This window comes from Schistocerca piceifrons, chromosome 1, assembly GCF_021461385.2.
Source record: "Schistocerca piceifrons isolate TAMUIC-IGC-003096 chromosome 1, iqSchPice1.1, whole genome shotgun sequence".
NCBI lineage: Eukaryota > Metazoa > Arthropoda > Insecta > Orthoptera > Acrididae > Schistocerca > Schistocerca piceifrons.
Window position 1 is genome coordinate 246,048,947 of NC_060138.1, and position 19,145 is coordinate 246,068,091.

A 19,145-nucleotide genomic window follows, 5' to 3' on the forward strand; every position below is an offset into this window, starting at 1 on the left:
AGCCCGACAGCCCTTAACTTCGGTGATCTGACGATAACCGGAGTTAGCACTGCGGCAAAGCCGTTGGCCGAAAAGCAGTATATTTTATTTTAAAAACATTTCTTTTGTCATTTCTTGTCATCCTTCAAACTTAAGATTAAAACATTCTCGAATGTCTTGGAGTTCCCAGGACCGATATGCTGGCAGTATCAATGTCGATAACAGGCAAAAACTGTCGAGATTATCGATTCCCGGAGTAGATTAACTGTCTATATACATATTTGCAATTCAGTTTGTACGGAACCCTCAGAGCGCGACATCTACTCTCAGCTGGCCTGTTTTTTTTTTTTTTTTTAAGTTTATCTTAGTTATTTCATTCCTTCACTCAAGTAGGAAGAGAGCAGCTGGGGATTGGGGTAATGTAGCATGTGTGTGTGTGTGTGTGTGTGTGTGTGTGTGTGTGTGTGTGTGTGTGTGTGTGCGAGGGGTGGAGGGGGTAGCTGACTGTGAGATAAGATGTGTGCCCGACGTTTTGTTGAGTTGGAAGTGGGACGGGGGCTAGCATTTGGATGGAGGACGGGGAGGAGCTCCTGCTTTTTTTGTTTACGATCCGTGTGCCCCAGGAAAGCAATTAACTGTGAAGCAGATCTTATAAAAATAATTTGATCTCCGGAGGAGATCTGCAGCGGATAGGCAGTAATGTATTGTGAATACATAGAAAGAAGGATCCTTTATTGTGTGATTATGTGATATCGGAACAAACACTGGTAGCAGTCACTTCTGTAAAATATCTGGGAGTATGCGTACTCTAACAACCCTACCACAACAAAGGTCAAAATTTAATGAATGTGGTGTTGCTCACGCTGCTAAATACTGCATTTTCGGGCAACAACAAAGTTATTATGTGGCAGGTGTCAGTAGAGCACAGTTAATAAAGTCATTTCATGTAATAATGAATAAACTAGGCACTCATCTTTCTTGTTTCCCACGCTGGTCTCGTCGAAAATCTAGGTGGTGATGATTCCAAGCTCGGATGCAAAGAGGCCTAGGTTTAATTCTGCTATATTCAAAAGTTTTGTAGATGCGCTTCACAAACCATTCTTGAAGATTAAACCTTTCAAAGTTACCACAATAGTGATGTAAAAAAATAATCAGCACTCCGAATTTAAGTTACACTTCCTTTTAATTGCTTTTATTGCAATATCACGTAACACACAAAACATCACTTCACAATACAAAACATACTTGAAAACATCTTCCTCACAGTCACTGTTAAAGTTCACATTTTATAAGCTGACTACAATATGCGTCTTTCCAACATGACGTCCAAGACTTAACTTTTTCAAGGTCCGACTCTCTAACAACTGACTAACTAATAATCGCTTACGCGCCCAAAAATCAGAGTTACAAGTACGTCAAAGATCATAGTGACAGAAGAAAGAATACACATAAGAATAATATCATTGCAATATAAACGTATCGATGTATCACAAATGAAATCAAATCTGAATGTTGTCTCAGAAATATGTTAAGTAGTTAACAGAAACACAGTAGAATATTGCTGGAATCGAGAGGTTCAGGTGAGGTGCCGTAATGGTTGCGTAATTCAAGTACCATTACGGTACGGAATGATTTGAAGTGGAATGATCATATAAAATTAATTGTTGGTATGGCAGGTGCCAGGCTGAGATTCATTGGGACAGTCCTTAGAAAATGTAGTCCATCAACAAAGGAGGTGGCTTACAAAACACTCGTTCGACATATACTTGAGTATTGCTCATCAGTGAGGGATCCGTACCAGGTCGGGTTGACGGGACAGAGAAGATCCAAAGAAGAGCGGCGCGTTTCGTCACAGGGTTATTTGGTAAGCGTGATAGCGTTACGGAGAAGCTTAGCAAACTCAAGTCGCAGACTCTGCAAGAGAGGCGCTCTGCATCGCGGTGTAGCTTGCTGTCCAGTTTTAGAGAGGGTGCGTTTCTGGATGAGGTATCGAATATATTGCTTCCCCCTACTTATACCTCCCGAGGAGATCACGAATGTGAAATTAGAGAGATTCGAGCGCGCACGGAGGCTTTTCGGCAGTCGTTCATCCCGCGAACCATACGCGACTGGAACAGGAAAGGGGGGTAATGACAGTGGCACGTAAAGTGCCCTCCGCCACACACCGTTGGGTGACTTGCGGAGTATAAATGTAGATGTAGACGTAGAGAAAGAATCTGGAAACACAATGTGATTAATACCGACTGTAAAACAATAATAAAATGTTTATATATCTTTTGTTTATTCTTTTTTCTAAAACTCACATAATAACACTCGAATGTGCGACGTTTAACCTTTTAACTCTTCAGAACTTTATCTTTTTAGGTTAATGTAAATTATTTAAGTACAATGGTGACTATACGCCGTTTGTAAGCGCTTCTTTCTAGTGGCTGAAACGAGTTCTTTCTCCAAAAAAAAGTGGATACGTATCGTCTTGCTCTGTGGAAGAGGAAAACATAAGAAACAGAGAGGTACATTTGATTCTTACTGTACGTTGTCTCAGTACGAGATTGCTCATTGAATTACTGCTTTAACATTTTATTAAAAATTTATGACAATTTGTGGTGGTGGTGGTTAGTGTTTAACGTCCCGTCGACAACGAGGTCATTAGAGACGGAGCGCAAGCTCGGGTTAGGGAAGGATTGGGAAGGAAATCGGCCGTGCCCTTTCAAAGGAACCATCTCGGCATTCGCCTGAAACGATTTAGGGAAATCACGGAAAACCTAAATCAGGATGGCCGGAGACGGGATTGAACCGTCGTCCTCCCGAATGCGAGTCCAGTGTGCTAACCACTGCGCCACCTCGCTCGGTGACACAATTTGTAGCCAGGATAGAAGGCGGAAAGCATACGAGATGTTACAACGTGCCATAAGGCTACGCTAGCTGTAGTTACAGGCCTGAACATAACAGTTCTTTAACGTCTGAGGGTTGTCACTATACTCTTGGTTTTGAGTTGTACGTTTTGTTGACAGCATATGGTTTTTCACTGTAGTGGAAATATTTTCACAGAAAGAAAAGTAACTGGGGCAACATAACGAATATATCATAATTAAATTACTGCTGAGACTTAGAGACCATGATACCTAAATACTCATAATTTATTCTTGGACAACCTTCGAAATTTCGTCGGTGGAGTTCGGTATAAACCTCTGTAGCGTAGGAACGTTTGGTAGTAGGTGTAAAGTACATGGGAAGCTATGAGCTGCTATAAAATAAATTAATTTCAGAAAAGCTTTAATTGTCTTCTGAAAATCTGAGCTGAATATATCGCCGCTACGGAGCGGTTTCATTTTGTTCAGAAAACGAAGCTCTGTTGTTGGCTACCGACGCGTTTCTGCTGTTAAGAGCCTGACTTGAAGCTACGTAGAGACATCTCAGGGCCAGTTTACGCATTGCAATACTATTTGGAATTGGAGCCGCTACGCGGCGCTGTTGAACCGCTATTGATCGAGCGTTGCCTGTGTCCAACGTGCAACGGAAGCTGTGCGTCCGCACAAAATACTGCATCTCTGCAGAGATGCGATTTGCGACGTTCAGATGATCTTTTCTGGTTCCGAAAGCGTCCTAACGAGCGTCATACGTCTTTCTAAGTGTTGTTAATAACTTTCACGTGGAATAACGCGCAACGAAAATTAAGTTTGCTCTCCCCTACCGACGAGAAAGAAACGGGACGGCTGAGCTGTTTATCTGACGATCTGCTGGCGCCTGTTTATCGTCGTGGCGGCGAGAGGGGCCACGAGTGGGCTGGTTTGGGATGTTCCGTAGAGAAGAAGCCAACATTTCTTCGGCGAACGACCTGTGCTGACATCTGTGGGCCTTCGGCGCCTGCACCAGGGCGCTGCTATCCCGACTAACCGCGCTAAGTGCCGCGGCGTTTTCCAGTCACCGTTATTTTTGGATGTGTGCGCCGAACCCGTGACTGAATACACAGATAAAGTAACTATAGCTAGTGTAAGTGCATCACAGGATATTTAGCAGAACGAAAGACAGTCGATTCATCTCAGTGAAAAGTGAGAATTGAACTGTAATAAGAACAACATCGCTTCTGTCAACACCAGAAGACCAAAATGTAGGTGGCGGTAAGGTCGTGTCTCAAGTGCTGTGTGCTGCAGTGGAACATAAACATCAAATTGGAAGACGCTCAGCTACATATTGATAAGAAGATGAGTAAATACAGGAAAATTGTGTTGTAGCGATTGTTTGTAGTGACAGTGTACATTTCCGCGGTGAAGTCATTTAGCGAAGCCTACACATCGACAAATTGTGTCTTTTGCATACATATCGACGATTTTACACATTTATGTAAACCAGTTACGCTCGACAAATTTTAGGCTACATGGTTCTACGATTTTAGACATATTGCCATTCTGAATAATGCTAAGAAAATAAACATTTGTTTTTATATGGCATAAAGTGAGGGTTGGTTTAACAGCAAAACTACAATTTTAGTTCGCAAAGTCTGTGCAGATTTGGACCAGGTGCACTGTAGTGTCAGAGTGATCCCGTTTCGCTCTGGAAAATAAAGCTGTGTTGTTACCTGCCAACTCATTTTTGCAGTGCTTGCATGACTTGAAGTTGCGTACAGATATGTAATAGAGGACGCTACGTAGATGTGTGACATTCGAAAAGTACTAGAAAATAACAGAAATTCCAGGTCCGTCGAATACAAAGGCTTCTGATGTAAAGGGAAAAGAGAGATGTATTGGTTGGTCTCAGCGTATCACAGAACGTAATAATAATAATAATAATGCTGCACGTTGCTAGGTGCGCGGTGTACGACGTAAGTAAAGGTAATTAAAAAGCCTGTGAAGTGCATTGGAAGAGCTACATAGTGAATGATTGAATAATGACTGCAAACTAAGCACAGCAGTGAGAGACTTGCTATTAGATACTGTAGCGTCACAGTCTGGGAGAACAAGGGTAAACTGGCTTTGAGCAAGTGAACGCGTGACCTGAGGACGGATCCTTTAAGATAACAGAGAAGATGAGCGGCCGAAAAGTCCCGATGCTGACGAGGACGGCAAGTGGGGGAGCCCGCGAGGGTGGTGGCTCCACGAACGGGTCCGGAGGCGGCAGCAACCCCGTCAAGCTGGCGGGCGAGGAGTCCAAGGACAAGCTGTACGAGCCGAAGCACTCCAAGAAGCTGGTGCGCGTGCTCACCGTGGTGGCGTACATGTTCTCGGTGTCGCTGGCGGCCATCATGCTCTCCGTCTACTACGTCTTCCTGTGGAACCCGCGTGACCCGCCCGTTGGGCCCCGACCGGCCTCCTCCTCCACCCCCAGCTGCCAGCTGTCGCCACCCCCCGTGCAGTACCAGCAGGACCTGCAGATCTTCCGCCAGCACTTGATACAACACCACCAGCAGCTGGAGCAGCAGTCCAATGCTGCGGCACAAGGTGAGACTGTGCCGCGCCGATCGTCGTTTGTCACTCGCGGTAGCCTTCTCTTTCGTACGTAGAGTGAGGCTTTGACATCAGACACGTGCTGATGTAGATTCCGTTCTGAGGGACTGGGCCACCAACTGTTACTGCCTCCCTGCCCCAATCCTATTCCTTAAATATACGATGGTCATTCTAAAAGAAAAGAGAATCGTTTCTTGAGACATTTTCCTCCAGAATGAAGAAAGAAAAACGTATTTTGTCACCTTGTCAACTTCTTGAACCAGTCACTAACATTCTCTTTCAATTCATTGTCATTTCCACAGTGCTTTCCATTCTAAAAATCCATCAGTTTGAAAAAAAGTTGGTCTAAGACACTACAGTCATGAACTGCGCGACTGGTCCTGGCGTAGGTTCGAGTCCTCCCTCGGGCATGGGTGTGTGTGTTTGTCCTTAGGATAATTTAAGTTAAGTAGTGTGTACGCTTAGGGATTGATGACCTTAACAGTAAAGTCCCATAAGATTTCACACACATTTGAACATTTTTTGAGAAAAAGTTGACACTAGTCATCCCTTCGTCAGCGCAGCACAATGCAGGCGAGCGTTGTCGCAACAACAGTCGCTGGACAACCATCCACTCCGTCTTTTTTATTCTGTCGCCATAATCATTTTGATGTTCACAGTTTGTTTGGCTGTTTTTGATTTTTAGGGATATGAGCGAGCCCCTCCTATTTCTGGTGTTTTGTTGAAGGAGGACTTTTATGCAATACTACTAGTACTAGAAAGTAACAGAAATTTCAGGCCCGTCGAATACAAAGGCTTCTGATGTAAAGGAAAAAGATAGATGTATTCGTTGGCCTCATTGTATTACAGAACGTAATAATAACGTAATAATAACAGTGTAGTTCAAAAACACCTCGCCATTCTTGTTGTACCAAACGAGGAAAGTCAGTACAATTCCCATTCGTTGTTTTTTGTATTCTTTTGCCACATACCGAGGAACCCATTCGGCACACACATTTCTATAGCCCAAATCACCATTAAGAATTTGCTAAAGAACTGAGTGTTAAATGTCAGTCCTTGATTTGAGTTTGTCAGTCACAACAGAAGGTTGGACAGATAATTCTCCGTCATGAGCATTCGTTCGTCCGCTGTTGGATGTGATACGCCACTTGCAAACTGAGATTTCATTCGTCAAATTTGCATAAAACTCGGTTATCTGTCTGGGGTGATCTTTCTTTGCCTTAAGAAACCGTATTACGCTAATAACCCCCACACGCTTCGTGGAGGGAGGAGAGGGAGTCGTTAATTACATTTTGCAATGAGACAAATAAACAGTCACCACCGTTCTTACTCATTGCGCCATACTGGCACCAACGATTAGGAATGTCTATGACGTGCCGGTGGGGAGAGCATTGCATGGCTCGTCACATCAAAACGTTCTTTACTGTTAGAATGACACTCATAACTTGCCCTCGCCCTTCTTAATCAGCCACAGAGCCCTACGATTTTAAAAATAATAACAGTATATCATTACTGTTGTACTAACACAATTTATATAATTTATTGTTGTTTAGTACATCGGTGCAGCGGAACATCCAAGAAACTGCAGTTCAGACTAACATATCATCGGAAAAGAATTTATCCAAAAAGTTGGGAAGTACTTGCGTCATGCAGCTGTTTTAAGAACTACATAGCAACAAACTTTTCTAACTTCGTAAATTTCATTATTTAAAAGGTGTAAAATTGAAGTGCCTGCTCACCATTTTAAGTATTTCACTTATCTCTAGAACTGTGAACACAGATCTGCATACTACAGCTATGCGATGATATAATGCTAGGGGGGGGGGGGGGGGAGCTGTGCTTATTTCTCGTTTGTACCTGTGTTCGGGAAACTCAGTGATTCTGTAATTTTTGCTTAGGGGGGAGGGGGGCATCTTTTCCCTACTGTCTTGCCTTCTCTCAACTTTCTTTGGTTTGACACTTCCACCTGAAGACTCATGAACGGTGCGAGAATTGTTGTTGTATGCAGGTATGGTGAGGCTGTGAAAGGCCGCCTTTTCGTGTCCGATAGGTTTTCTATCATCGGTCAGGCCGCAATCCAATGCACACAACTGAATAGCATCCTGCAGCAAACGTATTGCCATATTCAAAACTGAGTTCCCACTATACTGTACCCTCAACAAGTTATATGAGAAATACAGAAGTGAATGCATGTAAAAATATAAACAGTTTTAGCAAAATGTTGTTTTGGTGAGAGGGGAGGATTGTCAAAACCCATATGACCCCTCCCTCCCCCTCCCCTGGGCCCCTGAATGACATTAAAAACCTTTTGGCACTTTGAAAACATTGATAATGCTCATTAAAAGACTCGTGGCTCGTGGATATACTGCCACGTCGTCTCATCGAATACTTAAAATGCTAAACACCGAAATGTCCAACTTTTCGGCCATGTTGTAACTGTCTTCCTCAAGGTGCAGTTTACGACCTGATGAAGGTCGCTGCAACACGTCCGAAAGGTTTTAGTATTTTAGCGTTTTAAGTACTTTATAACACGGCTGCACAACGAGGAGGATTTTGAAGAGATTGCCCCTCAGTGTGGAAGCTTAAGTATTTAAATTGTTGAACTTTTATTCAGAATTTGAAAATTGTAATGCTACGGTTAAGACAAATTTATTCAAAAAATGTTCAAATGTGTGTGAAATCTTATGGGACTTAACTGCTAAGGTCATCATTCCCCAAGCTTACACACTACTTAACCTAAATTATCCTAAGGATAAACACACACACCCATGCCCGAGGGAGGACTCGAACCTCCGCCAGGACCAGCCGCACAGTACATGACTGTAGCGCCTTAGACCGCTCGGCGACAAATTTATTCCCTTACGTGTTTTGGGTCACATAAACTGGAAACGAAGCTTAAATATTTTGATTACCTCTCAATTTGGACATAATGGAGCGTCTCTTTTTGGCCTGCCTCTGCTGCTGTATTGCGGGAGCGTCGCTTTCCACCATGACAACATGCCAGCGCTTCATCTCCCTCCGTAACTTTTGCTCTGTGAGTGAAATATCCAGCTGAACGTTCACCACATTTATCGCTCACATCACCACAATTTGGCCGGGAAAGTGGTATAGAAAAATGTTCATTTTTAGTCACAGCCTATCTTGCAGTATTCATAGTAGCGTTTGAGATAATTTAGAAGCTAAATTTTCTGGTAGATCAAAACTGTGTAGTGGACCGAAACTCGAACTCGGGACCTTTGCCTTTTGCGGGCAAGTGCTCTACATATTGAGCTATCCAAGCACGGCTCACGACACGTTCTCACAGTCCTACTTCTGGGGTACCTTATCTCCCACCTTCCAAATTTCACAGAAGTTCTCCACGAAACTTGCGGGACTAGCACTGCTGGAAGAAAGTATATTTAGGAAACAAGGCTTAGTCATAGCCTGAGGGATGTTTCCAGAATGTATTTCTCCCTCTGCAGAGGGGTGTGCGTTGATATGAAATGCAAGAAGTTTGCAAGAAAACTATTCGAAGTACGAGGCGTGTTTTTTTAAGTAAGTACCGTTTTGAAATTAATAAAAGACGTGCTAAGATATCTCAATAATTTTATTTTTTCATGAAAGCCTGTACCTTAATCTACTTTTCTACATAATTTCCGTCAATATTGAGGCACTTTTCATAACGTTGTACCAGTTTTTGAATACCCTCCTCACAGAAGTCTGCCGCCTGACTTGTTAACCACTGCATCACCACTGTTTTGACTTCGTCATCGTCTTGAAGACGCTGACCGCCCACGTGTTTCTTCAAGTGCAGGAACAGATGGTAGTCACTGGGCGCAAGTTCGGGGCTGTACGGAGGATGATCTAGAGTTTCCCATCGAAAAGATGTGATGAGATCTTTGGTCTGATTCGCCACATGCGGACGGGCATTGTCTTGCAGCAAATGGGTGCTCTTGCTCAACTTGCCACGTCTTTTGTTCTGAATTGAACGGCGCAGATTGCGGTGAATACCATCTGTTCCTGCACTTGGAGAAACACCTGGGCGGTCAGCGTCTTGAAGACGATGACGAAGTCAAAACAGTGGTGATGCAATGGTTAACAAGTCAGGCAGCAGACTTCTTTGAGGAGGGTATTCAAAAACTGGTACAACGTTATGACAAGTGCCACAATATTGACGGAAATTATGTAGAAAAGTAGATTAAGGTACAGGCTTTCATGTAAAAATAAAATTATTGAGATATTTTAGCACGTCTTTTTTTATTTCAAAACGGTACCTACTTAAAAAACACGCCTCGTATACATACTGCGTTGCCATGCTGATTCCTCCTTATCTTTTAGCACTAATTCAAACAGAGTGTTCTTAGACGTTCTCAGATCTGTGAATCGACAAAAACATCTGCATTCAATTTTTCGGAACTGGACCTGGAAAACTTTTGGCTTACGTAAATTGATGCAGAGTTACATTGACTGACAAAAAATAAAAAATTAAGCATCCATGAGACATGGTCAGACGTCAGTGGAACTTCACACACCTATACACCACTGGTGGTTATGTAAATGATTAGAGTTGCACTGGATTTCAGTAGTATTGTTCGTGTTTGTTACCAGGCCTGGTAAGCTATATACGGGGCGTGAACAGCGCCAGTTGTTGAGTGATCGCAGTGAAAGAGATGGAGATGCCCCGTATTTGTGTCAGACAATGCTATCATCACCTCAGAGTTTGAAAATTGCCTTATTGTGGGTCTCCCTCTGGCTGGATGGTTGAATCAGTATCCAGATTTGTGAGGTAGTCGGATGTGAGAGTGCCCAGATGTTGGACTGCATGGGAATGTGAGAGCAGACATACTACTTGTCAAGATTTTGCTCGACACATCTGACGACAACAAGGGTGGATAGCCATATTGTGCTCCAGTCACATCGTAACCCCTTCGCATCTGTGCCTGCCATCCGAGAACAAGTAATGGACTCCATGAAACATTCTGTGTCATCCTGCACCATTGGTTGGAGTCTAGCAGCAGCCAAACTAGGGATTACCGCCCCTAGGGTAGACTGCCGTTACTAGCACAGCACAAAGGCCAGCGTTTGGAGAGATACCGCGACTGCGAGGCATGGACTGCTGATTAATAGCGTCACTCTGTGTTTACCAATGAACTGCGGTTCTGTACTACTCTGGAGGACCATCGACGGCGAGTGTGGTGACGACCTGGGGAGAGGACTCATTCTGCCAATGTTTTGTCGAGACCCAACAGTGTTCCTCCTGGCATCATTGCGTGAGAATCAATTGTGGTTGACTTCAGGCTATGTCTGGTAGTGACTGAGGGAATTTTGAGCGCGCAGTCGCATGTCACGGACATCCTGCGTCCTCATGTGTTACCTCCCATTCAACAGCATCACGGTGACGTTTTCGACAGGATAATGCTCGTCCACACATGGAACACGTCAATGAAATGTCTGCGTAAAGTTGAGGTAGTCCCGTGGCCAGCAATACCCCCATTCTGTTCCCGATAGAGCATGCGCTACCACCTCTGATGACATCTCCATCCCCGCCGTGTTACCTCCCATTCAACAGTGTCGTAATGCCATTTTCAACCGGATAATGCTCATCCACTCGTGGAACATGTCTATTAAATGTCTGCGTAATGTTGAGGTAGTCACGTGGCCAGCAATATCCCAATTCTGTTCCCGATAGAACATGCGCTACCATCTCTGATGACATCTCCATCTGCGTCATGTGTTACCTCCCATTCAACAGTGTCGTAATGCCGTTTTCAACCGGAAAATGCTCATCCACACGTGGAACATATCTATGTACTGCCTGTGTGAAGATGAGGTAGTGATGTTGCTAGCAAAACCCCGGATCTATTCCCTATAGTACGTGCAGGACCGTCTCTGACGACATCCCCGTCACAGTGCCAGTATTAAGGACCAGCCACAACTACTGTGACAGCTTGCCTGAGGAGAGGTTACAATGGCTTTATGAAACCTTTCCAACTGAATCAGTACTTGTATCTAGGTCATACTGGGTGCAACATCATACTGATATGTGTGCTAGGCTGCCAAGTATTTTATAAATTTGACTCGATTTTGTAATCAGTGAAATAATACCACTTAAAAAATGGATCAAAAGGCTCTGAGCACTATGCGAATTAACTTCTGAGGTCATCAGGCGCCTAGAACTTAGAACTAATTAAACCTAACTAACCTAAGGACATCACACACATCCATGCCCGAGGCAGGATTCGAACCTGCGACCGCAGCGGTCGCTCGGTTCCAGACTGTAGCGCCTACAACCGCACGGCCACACCGGCCGGGCATACTTACCCTCTCAACCTGTGAATTTTCATTTCGTTTCCTCCTACCCACCCAGGCGCTTCCCTTTCTTTTTTCAGGTGGTGGATCTACATTTAAAGCCGTTATATATTTATAAACCCTAATTTTCAATATAGTGCTGAAGCGAAAAACTTTTTAACACTGGCCGGCCGGTGTGGCCGAGCGGTTCTAAGCGCTTCAGTCTGGAGCCGCGCGACCGCTACGGTCGCAGGTTCGAATCCTGCCTCGGGCATGGATGTGTGTGATGTCCTTAGGTTAGTTAGGTTTAAGTAGTTCTAAGTTCTAGGGGACTGATGACCTCAGAAGTTAAGTCCCATAGTGCTCAGAGCCACTTTTTTTTTAACACTGGCTCTGGAGCTAATATCTCTTCGGCCAACTTTTTCTGCCAATAATATTTTTCCTAGTACAGCTATCCCCCTCACAGACGCAACAATAGTCCTTTATGTAGCCAGATTACAGTCCCAATAACTAAACTTCCCACTCAGAGAGGGATAGAAATTGGGGTGACAAATTGAGAAAAGAAAAGAGAAAGCAGCATTACTGGTAGAAGCTAGGGGCATTTGCTTTAATGTTTGGCAGTACCTGGTCACATATATTAATTTTCTAGGGAAAAGTTAGTAACTCGTCTAAAGAAAGTGTTTTAACCTTTTTTGTTTAAAAAAATTGGGCACCAGGACATTGCATGGTGCACAGAGTGCAGGTGAGTTTGATCCAGAGGAGAGCAGCAGTAACAGAGCAATTTGCCAATATTTTGAATACTTTTGTTGTATGGATTGGCAGATCTATGTTACGTTAGATAAGTGAGACCTTGCTTCGTGATTGTGATGAAGTGACAGATACTTGATCTGGATGCGATGTGGTGGGGCGCAAACACATTAAGGAGCCGATGACGTTGAAGAGTATGTTAGCCAGGTAACTTATCTTGCTGCAGCTACCTTCATTAGACATACACTAAGGTGGCAAGATATATGGGATACCTCATGATTTCGTGTCAGACCATCTTTTCCCCGCCTTAGTGCAGTAACTCGACGTGGCATGGACTCAACAAGTTGTTGGAAGTCCCCTGCAGAAATACTGAGCCACTCAGCCTCTATAGCTGTAAATATTTGTGAAAACCTTGCCGGTGCAGCATTTTGTGCACGAACTGACCTCTCGACTATGTCCCATATACGTTCGATGGGATTAAGGTCGGGCAATCTGGGTGGCCAAACCATTCGCTTGAATTGTCCAAAATATTCTTCAAACCAGTCGGGAACAGTAACATGGCGCATGAACATGAAGTCCATAAATGGCTGCAAATGGTCTCCCAGTAACCGAACGTAACTATTTCCAGTCAATGACCGATTCATTTGGACCAGATGACCAGCCCATTCCACGCAAGCACAGCCACCGTCACGAACTTGCGCAATGCCTTGTTGACAACTTGGGTTCATGGCTTCATGGGGTCTGCGTCACACTCAAACCCTACCATCAGCCCTTACCAACTGAATTCGGAAGTCATCTGACCGGGCGACAGTTTCCAGCCGTCTAGGGTCCAACTGACAAAATCACGAGCCCAGGAGAGGCGCTGCAGGTGATGTCGCGCTGTTAGCAAAGGCACTCGCGTCGGGGTCGTCTGCTGCCACAGCCAATTAACGCCAGATTTCGCCGCTCTGCCCTAACGGGGAGTCCGTTCGTCGTACGTCCCACATTGATTGCTGCGTTTACTTCATGCAGTGCTGCTTGTGTGTTAGCACTGACAACTCTACGAAAACGCCGCTGCTCTTGATCGTTATGGTGAAGGCCGTCGGCGACTGCGTTGTCCGTGGTGAGAGGTAATACCAGAAATTTGGTATTCTCAGCACACTCCTGGCTCTGTGGATTCGGAATTTTGAATTTCTCAACGATTTCCGAAATGTAATGTCCCATTCGTCTAGCCCCAACTACCATTCCGCGTTCAAAGTCTGTTAATTCCCGCCGTACGGCCACAATCACATCAGAAACGAGTGATTTCACAAGTTTACGTTTCACAGCCTGTGGGACTATATTCCGAAGCTTCTGGAATTTTACCTGTGCCATTTTTATGAGTATTGTATCAAAGCCAATGTTATCACTCGCTTTGCTGAATCTAGTAGTGAGAGTGTAGTAGGCTCAGGTTACATTTCAGGTAAACACTCACCTTAATTAGTGCAGTGTTTTTGAAATGGTGTTAACTAAAACCAGACTGATCTTTGTCTTAAAATTAGAATTTACGTAAAAGTTCTGTCGGTAGACCATGAACAATATAATCCCGGGTTTTGGACACTGCCGGTAAGGTGGTAACATATATGGCCATGTGAATGGCAATGGGGTGGGGATATATAGTGAATGGCAAAGGGGTGGGGATATATGAAAACACATTTCGTGACAGAAAAAAGGCGAATCATTCTATCTTTGTTGGTTTATAAGGAGTGTATTCCCGAGTCAGTTCACGCAACCATATGATCTGAAATGTGTGCAGGATATTTCGCCTGCTCTCTGAACACGAGAGGATCTTTTCCTATTATCTATGCTCAAACTGCCAATCTTTTTATGTTAACTGATTCTTCCATAGCTTCTTGGTAGAACTATACAGTATACAAATTGGGACGAACAGACCTCTGCTTCTGCACACATCTTCTTTAGACGCCTTATCCAACAGAGACGGCGCAATGCGACACTATATCTGACAAAAGATGTAACGCGGCCGCAGAGGATGGAAGACGTAAGAAGAATGCTCCCTCAAGAAATCGCATCTCGAAGACCCCTCCCCCCTTTCTGGCACCAACAGAACGTCACGGAAAGCTACACAGCATCGGCTGCACAGCTAACTTAAAACACGACTGCTCCACTCGCAGATGCTGCAAATGATGATTCTGACACGCCAGCGACACTCAAAAGAGAACCACCTCCACCGCCCCTGGTAATGGAATACTAGGAAGACGGTCGAACACTGTACCATAGCTTAGACGCTAGTGCACTGAACAGTTCAGTAAGGCGACGTAAGAAGCGTCAGCATTTAAGATTGCGCGCTTTACCAGACAAGGGAAGCTTTTGAAGATATAAATCAAGAAAGCGCTGTTCAACATCTTGTTAGACTACTTGTATCACTCCATACCAGCCAGTAAACACCGTTTGTACGGATCGTTGCTGTGGACAAGAACAGGAAGCTCTACCAAATGGCGACACTTGCAGCAGTGAAAATCACTACAGAATACTTGAGACCCAAGGGAGGCCCACCACTGTGTTTTCGTTGCCAGGGCGCTCTAGAAACAATCCAACCAAGGAAATCCGTCTCGAAAAATCATGAAAAACAAGTCTTCAAATCCAGAAAGGGTGACCACGCCTCCAACTACACACCTTGGAACATATTAAAGCGCATAATTGTTGGGCAACCTCGCCAATCTACTGGGCAATAACGGAAAAGAGTCACAAGACGCGCTGGGATCTCTTATGTTGCCAGCATCGCCACCGAAGGGACGTAGCGCTAACCAACAGAGCCCAAGTCTGCAACTGTCACCCAAGGGATAAGCAGTGAAAAGCAGACCATTTCACCTGCTGTACCTGTTGTGCCCTGGAAGCAGAGCTCCTGGTAGTTAGACTTCCCTCCAGTAATGGAGGGTGAACGGGACTGCCTACAGGTCCAGGCGAAGCTACTCCACCAGCAAACACTAACGGCCAGCCGCATAGGTCCGTTAGCAGCACTGAATTACACTACTGGCCATTAAAATTGCTACACCAAGAAGAAATGCAGATGATAAACGGGTATTCATTGGACAAATATATTATACTAGAACTAACATGTGATTACATTTTCACACAATTTGGATGCATAGATCCTGAGAAATCAGTACCCAGAACAACCACCTCTGGCCGTAATAACGACCTTGGTACGCCTGGGCATTGAGTCAAACAAAGCTTGGATGGCATGTACAGGTACAGCTGCCCATGCAGCTTCAACACGATACCACAGTTCATCAAGAGTAGTGACTGGCATATTGTGACGAGCCAGTTGCTCAGCCACCACTGACCAGACGTTTTCAATTGGTGAGAGAACTGAAGAATGTGCTGGCCAGGGCAGCAGTCGAACATTTTCTGTATCCAGAAAGGCCCGTACAGGACCTGCAACATGCGGTCGTGCATTATCCTGCTGAAATGTAGGGTTTCGCAGGGATCGAATGAAGGGTAAATCCACGAGTCGTACCACATCTGAAATGTAACGTCCACTCTTCAAAGTGCCGTCAATGTGAACAAGAGGTGACCGAGACGTGTAACCAATGGCACCCCATGCCGGGTGATACACCAATATGGCGATGACGAATACACGCTTCCAATGTGCGTTCACCGCGATGTCGCCAAACACGGATGCGACCATCATGATGCCGTAAACACAACCTGGATTCATCCGAAAATATGACGTTTTGCCATTCGTGCACCCAGGTTCGTCGTTGAGTACACCATCGCCGACGCTCCTGTCTGTGATGCAGCGTCGAGGGTAACCGCAGCCATAGTCTCCGAGCTGATAGTCCATGCTGCTGCAAACGTCGTCGAACTGTTCGTGCAGATGGTTGTTGTCTTGCAAACGTCCCCATCTGTTGACTCAGAGATCGAGACATGGCTGCACGATCCGTTAAGCGGATAAGATGCCTGTCATCTCGACTGCTAGTGATACGAGGCCGTTGGGATCCAGCACGGCGTTCCGTATTACCCTCCTGAACCCACCGATTCCATATTCTGGTAACAGTCATTGGATCTCGACGAACGCGAGCAGCATTGTCGCGATACGATAAACTGCAATCGCGATAGGCTACAATCCGACCTTTTTCAAAGCCCGAAACGTGATGGTACGCATTTTTCCTCCTTACACGAGCCATCGCAACAACGTTTCACCAGGCAACGCCGGTCAACTGCTGTTTGTTTATGAGAAATCGGTTGGAAACTTTCCTCATGTCAGCACGTTGTAGGTGTCGCCACCGACGCCAACCTTGTGTGAATGCTCTGAAAAGCTAATCATTTGCATATCACAGCATCTTCTTCCTGTCGGTTAAATTAAGGCTCTGTAGCACGTCATCCTCGCGGTGTAGCAATTTTAATGGCCAGTAGTGTATGTTTCATGCCTCGCATACATGGTACAAATAGTTCGGAGATTAATATGGCTGCACACTAGGATACAAGTAATGCTCCGTGTTTTCACGGGGATAGTTTCTGCAGTGAGTGTTCAAGAGCGAGTATTCAACAGTGTTACGTAGTTCCAATGAGATTTTGAGTGAGAACCAGTTTCACTTCCAGTCCCAGTCGCAGTCATTGCCACTACTTCAGACATCGCAGCTCACATGTTAATAGAAGATCCGCCGCTCTTAGACAATGCACTACATTGCCACAGCAGTGCCTGTGTCGGGCAGGGGACTTCACTGCGCACCAATAGTTCTTAGTCTCAGATCAGGACTGTCACTGGCTAGGAATATTGTACAACGATCTCTTGAAGTTGAGCATTTGCGTGCCTATGAATAAATGTATGTCTTGTAAATAGTATAGAACAGTAGTTATTTCAATACCTATGTTTATAGGTATGCATGCTGATGGTTGCTCGTGATTAAGTTTATATTGACACTCAGAAAGCAGGGACTGTTTTATGCTTGGTTCAAAAACGAAATAGCAAATGACAACAGGCGAAAGTTAGCAGAAGTTCGTGGATTGTAAAAAGATCGCAAAGCATAAAATAAGTATCACTACTACGCACTGACAAAATATCTTGCCGAGATACGAGAAAATTCTGGTCCTACGTATAATATCCAAGCAGGTTGAAGCTTCTGTCCCGTCACTCGTTGACCAGTCTGGTGCGACAGTAGAAGACAGCAAAAGGAAATCTGAAGCTTTAAATTTCGCGTTTAAGAGATCATTCACGCAAGAAGATCGTACAAACATACCGTCGTTTGACGGTCGCACGGACTCCCGCATGGAGGACGTAGTAATACGCATCTGTGGCGTAGAGAAGCAACTGAAAGAAGTGGAAATAAATAAGAGGCCAGGGCTGGATGGGATCCCAATTCGGTTTTCGGTTTTACGGGGAATATTCCTTGGTACGGGCCCCTTGTGTATTGTGTATTGAAACTGGAGACCTAGAAACGACGGAGAGGCTTCGTCCCGCCGTAGCCCTCAGTGGTTCACAGCCCCACAACGGGCCACAGCAGTCTACCCACCCCACCGCCACCCCACACCGAACCCAGGGCTATTGTGCGGTTCGGTCTCCAATGGACATCCCCCGGGAACGTCTCATATCAGACGAGTGTAACCCCGAATGTTTGCGTGGTAGAGTAAAGATAATGAACGCATATGTGAGACAGTGTTTGGTTCAAAATGGTTCAAATGGCTCTGAGCACTATGGGACTTAACTTCTGAGGTCATCAGTCCCCTAGAACTTAGAACTACTTAAACCTAACTAACCTAAGGACATCACATACATCCATGCCCGAGGCAGGATTCGAACCTGCGACCGTAGCGGTCACGCGGTTCCAGACTGAAGCGCCTAGAACCGCTCGGCCACCCCGGCCGGCGAGACAGTGTTTGCGCACCATTCGCCGGTATAGTGTAACTGAGGCGAAATAAGGGAAATCAGCCCACATTCGCCGAGACAGATGGAAAACCACTTTAAAAACCATTACTTAGCTTGTATTTAATGCGAGTCTCTTGCTTAACGCAAAGCCACAAGTGACGAAAAAAGAGCAGGTGACTCCAGTATCTAAGAGAGATAAAGAACAGACCCACAGAATTACAGACCACTACCCTTAATAGCGTACAGTTGCAGAATTCTTGAACATTTTATCTAAAATACAGTAAACTTCTGTGAGACAAAAATTTCTGTCTTCAAATTAGCACGCGTTAACAAAGCAACGCTCGTGCGAAACGCGACTTTTTCTTCTCTTACATGATATCCTGCTGACCATGAATGAATGGTAACGGGTGGGTTCCAATTCCTAGAGTTCCAGAAAGTTTTTGACACTATGCCCCACAGTTGACTGTTAATGAAGGTTCGAACATACGGATTAGGTTCCCAGACGGGCAAGTGGCTCGAAGATTTCTTAACTTGTAGAACCCATTAAATTGTCCTCGACGGCGAGTGTTCGTCAGAGACAAGAGTATCGTCAGGAGCGGCTCAGAGAAGTGCGATACGACCGCTCTTACCCTCTATGTACATAACTGATCTGATGGACTGGGTGCGTGGCAATCTGCTGCTGTTTGCTAATGATGCTGAGGGTTCAAATGGTTCAAATGGCTCTGAGCACTGTGAGGGGGATAGCTGTACTAGGAAAGATATTATTGGCAGAAAAAGTTGGCCGAAGAGATATTAGCTCCAGAGCCAGTGTTAAAAAAAAAGTGGCTCTGAGCACTATGGGACTTAACTTCTGAGGTCATCAGCCA

General features: G+C 44.9%; 1 protein-coding gene across 1 annotated transcript in view; it reads left to right on the plus strand.

The window, feature by feature from the left end:
• The window catches only part of LOC124711002 (putative transmembrane protein INAFM1), a 399,532-nt gene that overhangs the window by 348,947 nt on the left and 31,440 nt on the right, over positions 1 to 19,145 (plus strand). The gene's annotated exons all lie outside the window — the stretch shown is intronic.